A 5,180-nucleotide genomic window follows, 5' to 3' on the forward strand; every position below is an offset into this window, starting at 1 on the left:
TATGTTGTGTAATTAATTCTTGTACATGACCCTTTAAATAAAGATGGATCATTCAAAATTACACTAGCCCACATTATACTCTGTTGTGGACATGGATACCTGAGGACAGGATGGTCAAAAAGTCATTACTGTTGCACTTCTTTGAAGTCCACCACCTAAGATGCACGAGCATTTGGCGTATTCTAATGTAAATTGTGTGGTCACACAAAACAGGCAGGCACACGGATATCCACACAGACCCACACACCCAAAATCTGAGTGATTACGTCACTCTGACCCTAAAGAAGACTCACGAACATGGAAGGTATAATCAACCCTTAAGTGGTGGTCACCACAGCCTATGTAAAATAAATTACTGCATTTTCCAATGATGCATGCCTTGTCAAATATGAGTCTGAGATTTTTTCTAGCTGAAGACCACAAATGGCTTTGAATTGAAACTCGAGTGTTAAATTTCATGCCACTGTCAGACTTCTGTTGATTTCCGTTTATTCCAGCTACCTTCCTTGTGATTAGAGAGGGCGCTGTTAGCAATGGCACTTAGTCCCTGAGGCTGCTACTGCTAATGATTCTGGTTCAAAAGGAGCAACACTTTCATGTCTCTTTTGATTAGTCAGGTTAGCTGTGACTCAGAGCTAGAAAACAGAGTGAAAGTGCGATGGTGTTGTGACCTGGATTATAATGTCCTTTTGGGCTGTCCCAAAAATAAACACCGTCTGCACAGATTGTTCAAAGTCACATCAGATATGCAGGCGTTCCAGCATGAATAAGCATTTTTTTTCTCTTATGGAGCTACCATATCTACTACTGCTTTTCTTCCACCATTAGTTATGATTGTTTACACCTCCAGGATCACAATTCGCTCAGTTCTTTGACTCGACTGAATCTTAATAAGCTTCAAGAAAAATTACTATAATATTCTTTAAACTTTTTAAAATTCCTTCGAGTATTTCAAAATATCAGTCATTGTTGCACTATGTTTGCGGGGTTGTATCCACTGTTTATTTGTGTCTTTCTAAATAAATCCTCAATTTCTCTTCCAGAGAAAGTGATCTGCTAAAATCAATGCTTAGACCCTTGGGTGAGACACACAGATGAAGGGAATACAAAATAATGTCTATGTTTATGCTGCTTAGTGTATAATAAATCCTGGACTCCCAGTGGTATCAGAGTGCACAGTAGCTGCTGTCTGAGAACTGTTGTAGTTTATCCAGTTATTTATTAGCTAGGTTTGACTGAGAACACATTTCTTTTCTCTGAAATGCAGATATCAAGCTGAAAAAGGTGAAAAGTTAACAACATGAGACACTAGAAAGAATTTAAAACCATTTCCCTTGATTGTGTTCTGCTTAAGGACATTGTGATTTCAGTACTTGAGGAAGAAAGATCAGAGGGGGGGGGTCTCTCTGCCACTTGATCCACTTTCCCAATACAACTAAAGGTCCAAAATATATATTGAGAACACTCAAAAACGGCAACGTAGCAGTCCTGTGCTACACATTTGCTACATAGTGGTCAGTCTCTGTAACACAGTTCATGTCTCACAAATTCTTGTAAGAATATTACTAATGTGGTTCAAATCTCGTCTTTTTTTCCAGCCCATCATGCTCGTATTTAGAATGAGGTGTGATTGTGTAATAGCTCTGTCAAAGGTCCTTCATGCAGTGAAATAATCACTCATTTGCCATTTTAAGCTGCCCTAGCATAAGAAAGTTCATGAATTATTTTTAGCCAAGATTACTTCCTTTTTAAATTAGTGCCTTCATGGTCAGGACACATAAGGTACTGTAATAATTCAAGACCTTACATAGTTTTTAATTTTCTTATATGGACGTGACTGTGTTCATCCAGTATTACTGGAGAATTGAATTTCACAGAGAGAATAAATTGAGATTGAATTATTCTTTATTACATTTTATCCTGAGATTACCTGAACCAGCAGAACAAAATAGATATTTAAAAGTGTCCGATCCATTCTCCTCTAGGCCCTGATATTTCATTGATATTGAAAGCTGCGTAATGTAATAGATTCAGCTAGCACACCATAATTGGTTCCCCTTGAAAACGCCAAATGGAGAAGAGCGACATGTAAAAGAAACACAGATGAGTTTATCTTCAGAGTCAACGAATTTGTGCCATTTTGCATTGCAATCGTGTGTGTGTGTGTGTGTTTGCTTTAATCTTTCAGGGTTTCTCCAATCCAGAACATTTTCAAACTTCAGTATGTTATCAAAGGCTTTTGGACAGTTATTTTTAGAAACAAATGTGATATAATGTGAAATAAGTTTTTGATGGTTACATGAAGTAGCAGGTCCAGGTTGTGCTTATGGTATCTGCAAAACAAAAGCAGCTTCCAAGACCTTCCACTTGTCCTTTGGAGATCTGTAAAGCCCAAATGTCATTCTCAGCTTGTCCACTGAGATGATTAATTGGTCACATGTCAATCTTTTTAGCATTGCAATTTTCTGAATTATTCAAAAAGCCCAAATGCAAGAGTTATTCACAAAACTTGTCTTTCCCTATACTATTTCTCTGTACTTTTGTCAGCATGTAATGCTTACCGCATGCAACTGTAGCTGAATATTAATTTACGCTAGAAGTGAGATGAGGGATTCACTTTTTTACCCTCTCCTTAAGATAGCACATACTGTATATGTAATATCACATATTAATAATAATGGATTGCATTTATATAGAGGCCCTCAAAGCGCTTTATAATTCCACTATTCATTCACTATCACAGTCATACACTGGTGGAGGCAAGCTACAGTTGTAGCCACAGCTGTCCTGGGGCAGACTGACAGAAGCAAAGCTTCCATATCGCGCCATCGGCCCCTCTGGCCATCTCTAGTAGGTAGCAAGTGAAGTGTCTTGCCCAAGGACACAACGGCCGAGACTGTCCGAGCCAGGGCTCGAACCGGCAACCTTCCGGTTACAAGACGAACTGCCAACTCTTTGAGCCATGATCACCCCGTAACATCACATATTACATATACATGTATTACAATACATGTACGTACTGTAATAAAACAACTGTATAAATACAAATGTCTCACATTTAAAATGCAGAGAGCCCAAGAAGGTATTCTAGAGGCATTAATTATTCAGTGGCTTGAAAAATGGTGAGGCAGGGGTCTGTTTAAGTGTTTGAAAAAAAGCTTGTAAAAACATCTGTTTCATCTAGAAATCCAAGAATGGACTTTGCAAATCTGTTTCTTCTTCTGGCAGTTTCTTCTTAAGATATCAACCAAAGGAAGTTAATTTGAAAAAAAAAAACAACCACACATAAAACCTAAAAAGCTGTAACCATGTTTGGGAAACAGTTTTCATTTTGTGCTTCTTTCCAGCTGGGCTCACAGCAAAATAATGAAAAAAAAAAAAGATTTAAAAAGAGAGAGAAAAAAAAGAAAATATTTTTAGGCTTATGGTGTTTCTCCAGCACTGGTAAGTAAAATGTTTTAAACTCTTTGAAGACATTGGCTGCATCCCAATCTCCCAACTTTACTAAAATAATATGTAATAAAATAAGATTTTCCATTTTCTTTGTGATGCTCTTGAAAAAACTGGAAAGACAAAACATAAATGACACATAAAATACAAACACAGACACATACACAGAGAGAGAAACAAATAAATGAATTACATTTTTCTCATTTAGTGGCATTCAGCATCCATGGGAAGCTGCACCTGGTATACCTGTAATGCTCTTGGAAACCACAGCTGTTACTGTGTAGGTGAACAGTATTGATGTTGATGTGGAAATGAGCCGCAAGACAAACTATGCACGTTCATGGGTCCCTGCATTTAAACATGACTATTGTTGTGGAAGTTTTCCATTTAAATAAAGCCTGCAGACGAGCGATGAGCGGTAGCTAATATTCTTTAATCAAAACAGACAAAGAACAGACAACCAAGAAAGAGAGCCTACATGACCACGGGGCAGACGGTCAGCAGAGTCTCACTGAGCCTAACATGGCCCTCAGTTAAATACCTTCTCCAGGAACAAAAGGCAGTACACAGCTGTTTCACGCCTTAAGGTTCAAACTCCCTTGCTACCTCCCAGAGTCCTCGAAGAGACAAAAGATTCTTCCTGTAGAGTTGTCTGCTTCCTCCCCAACTTCCTTACTAGACCCCCACCATTTGTCTTAATGTATGAGTGTGAGACTTGTTAAAATCCAGTGGCACCAAGGCATTATACAATAAAATAATATGATTAATACATAAGTAAAAGAAATTCCTATACACTATCAGAGTACCAGAATGGCTGGGTGCATGGATGAGCCAACAGACATACAAAGAGAAAGAGAGCCTGAGATCTGATGCAGATCCGACAGCCACAGTTGAAAGATTGTTAACTGTGCTGCATTGTCTTAGAGATTATATTCATAGATTTTTTTTCACCACTGCAGCCAACAGTTTTCACTGTCAACTCAGAGGCCAATATTATCCTCTCCTTAGAGCAGGAACAGGGAGTACTTTAGAGGACAGATTGAGCTGAATAGATGTCATGGCACGTGATACGATGATGACAGTTATTTGCAGGTGTGCTACAGGAGATAGAAGTGTACAAGGGGCTGTGAACAGTCCACATATTGATGTGTTTGTTAAGGTTTAAACACTGACAGTTTCAAACTGCAGGCGGATCAGAAACCGCTTAATACGCTGCATGGTGTGACACATTTTTCACGGCTACTAACTGAAAATAATCTAACTGGACTGCAGGATAATTAAACAATGTTGTACTTAAAACTCCTGAAAGATGATATGACCTGGGATGCCAACAAACATCATACAGTGAACAATTAATGTTATGTTTCAGGCACCGGGCAGCCATATGCATGAATCTAGTATGCTAATTATTAAAAACATGCCCCGTACATCAAAATTTAGTTGATTTTTAATTTCGAACATTTAATATTGTCCCACTGAGCAATTTTCTGTTGCCAAAATATGTCCTAATAGTACTGAAGGCAAAACATGCTAGTGACAATACCTTTTTGTGCTTTTCTAACATGAGTGGTAAAAATGTCTGTTGTGAAAATAAGGTGGTAGCTCAGTATTACCATGGTAATGATAGTAAGTTAATAATTACTACCCAAATCCAAGAATTAAGCACTTAAGCATTTTTACTATACAGGGTGGGCCATTTATATGGATACACCGTAATAAAATGGGAATGG

This window comes from Pundamilia nyererei, unplaced genomic scaffold (assembly GCF_000239375.1).
Source record: "Pundamilia nyererei isolate P.nyererei 1_Seehausen unplaced genomic scaffold, PunNye1.0 scaffold00026, whole genome shotgun sequence".
NCBI lineage: Eukaryota > Metazoa > Chordata > Actinopteri > Cichliformes > Cichlidae > Pundamilia > Pundamilia nyererei.